The sequence below is a fragment of the Rattus rattus genome, chromosome 5 (assembly GCF_011064425.1).
Source record: "Rattus rattus isolate New Zealand chromosome 5, Rrattus_CSIRO_v1, whole genome shotgun sequence".
In the NCBI taxonomy this organism is placed as follows: domain Eukaryota; kingdom Metazoa; phylum Chordata; class Mammalia; order Rodentia; family Muridae; genus Rattus; species Rattus rattus.
In genome coordinates, this window is record NC_046158.1 from 25584564 (window position 1) to 25587167 (window position 2604).

The 2604-nt window shown below is 34.0% G+C and overlaps 1 non-coding gene across 1 annotated transcript; it reads left to right on the top strand.

The window, feature by feature from the left end:
• Positions 1-2192: 2192 nt before the first annotated feature.
• LOC116902655 lies at positions 2193-2299 on the top strand. Its single transcript, XR_004388218.1, has one exon. It is a non-coding gene; the product is annotated as a U6 spliceosomal RNA (small nuclear RNA).
• The last annotated feature ends 305 nt before the right edge of the window (positions 2300-2604 follow it).

The following is a 2604-nucleotide window of genomic DNA, read 5'->3' on the forward strand; positions in this document are numbered from 1 at the left end:
TTTTCCAGAGCCAGGGCCCCCGAAATGTCATCAAACCCCATGTGATCATCTACAATATGAACAACACTAAATGGTCTTAGCAGGTTATACACACATGTGTGTTTGTATGTGCATAAGAAAAACAATTGAGGAAGTGGTCATGAATATGACAGGGAGTGAGTGGGGACACAGGAAGAATTCATAGAGGGAGAAAGAAGTGAATGGAATGGTATAATACTGTATTCACAAATAATTTTCAGAAATCTATTAAAATTAAGAGGCTAAGCAGTACTAATCAAACTCATCAAAATAGGGGGAAAGGCAATCTTTCTGAGGGGAGGAAGTAAGGGGTGTAATTTATTGAAAATATAACTGGGAGGATATTCAACCAGTGACAGTAAACAGGAAGAGATGCTGTGTGTCAGCAAAGTGTGCACAATCATTCTTCAGAGTGGAGTGCCCAGCCTTTGTCAACGCTAGAGGAGAAATCATTCTGTTATATTCCCAGTAAGCGCAGGTCTCTGGACTGAACTCTACATCTTCCTTTGAAAAATCATCTTGAATGGTAAAAAGCTTATAAATGATAAATCCCAAAGAGGCTGTAAAGCATTAGTGTACAACTGTAGGATGAGGTACTCTTGGAAACCCCTTGTGATAAAAAAAAAATCACAGCACATTGTTGGCTCCAGAACATGACATTATTTCCTTGAGTGATCTCATCTATTATACTAAACTTGGGTCAAAATGTTTTTGTTGCAGGAAAGATAATGCAAAAGATTTTTCTTTAGGTTTAATTAGGATGTAATTTGACTCCATGGATTTGGTTTTCAATTTTTACTTCCAAATAGAAAATTGGAAGATTTACAGAACAAACAATGGAATTGTAATTTATATAGATTTTTTTTAGTCTTATTTCCATAATTGAATTAAACCGTTGAAAAAAGAATACATATGCAGGTTTGAAATAATGGGTGACAGGATGGATTTTTGAAATGTGGTTTATATGCACTTCATTTCTGGAGCTATAACCTGGCATAATATGCGAAGATATTTGAAAAGAAGATAGTAAATCCAGTTTGATCAATTATTCATCCATCTCAATCGGGAGGGAAGCTAGCAAATGCATTCAGTGAATGAGTGCTTTTTACTCCCATGTACATGAGGGGACAAAATGGACATAACAGGTGGGAGTATTTATATCAGTTCAATAGAAACATGCTTACTTATAAATATGCTTTCCAAATATTTCTTGAAAATGATGATTTTGCTTGTCAAAATCTACAGTTATTCTTCCGCCAGCTAAGAAGAACTGTACTTAACCTTCACTCCATAGTTTCTGGTTTTCATAGCCTTTTGGCCAACACAATTCATATTTGTTAGTCTGATTCAAAAGATATCTTTCACCATCTTTAAAAAAAACCAGAAGCTAACATGAATGTTACTGAGGTTAACATACACATGTACATGTGTGCACACACACAAACATGTATACAGATACATATTCACACACACACACACACACACACACACACACACACACACACATCCGCCATCTGATTTCTTAAAGTTCCGTGTAAAACATCATTAGTATTTTCATAAGGAAGATTTTAAGTTTTAGCATTCAGAGATTGTAAATCAATCTGTGGTTTACATCTTCAGAAATAAGTTGAACTTTTACTTCTGAGGTTATATGTGGATAGTGAAAGTATTCTACTTTGTTAATTCTTATAGCAACTAAATTTTACATTATTAAGTAAACCATGAAAAGAATATATAAAATTAGGAAGAGTATGAATGTTGTGGTTGTTTCTGTCATTTTTCTTTTCTTTTTGATAAAGAAGCAGTTATCTCACTCAATAATTTTTCACTATTGTCATAAATTTTGCTGCACTCTGTTATATGTATTTTCTACGTAATGAATGAATCTAAATGACATGTTTACAGCATATGTATTTCTGCTTGTAAGTCCATGAGAAACAATAACAATGTTCTAGTTGTAAGCAGAAGGTAGCTCCTGGCTAAACACTTCAGTAAATATATTCCTTTTACTTACTGAATCAAGTGACTAAGTGCATTACTTAGTGTATATCATTATAATAAAATATCAATTGGTATTGAGGTTACCATAGAGTTATAATTAAAACCACTTTTATAGTTATTTGGACACTGCATTTTTTGATATTAAAAAAAGTCTAAATTTAAACACAAAGGTAGTGCTCGCTTCGGCAGCACATATACTAAAATTGGAACGATACAGAGAAGATTAGCATGGCCCCTGCACAAGGATGACACGCAAATTCGTGAAGCGTTCCATATTTTTATATTTATAGAACGTTCTACCCTAAAGCAAAAGGATATACCTTCTTCTCAGCTCCTCATGGTACTTTCTCCAAAATTGACCATATAATTGGTCAAAAAACAGGCCTCAACAGATACAGAAAGATAGAAATAATCCCATGCGTGCTATCGGACCACCACGGCCTAAAGCTGGTCTTCAATAACAATAAGGGAAGAATGCCCACATATACGTGGAAACTGAACAATGCTCTACTCAATGATAACCTGGTCAAGGAAGAAATAAAGAAAGAAATTAAAAACTTTTTAGAATTTAATGAAAATGAAGGT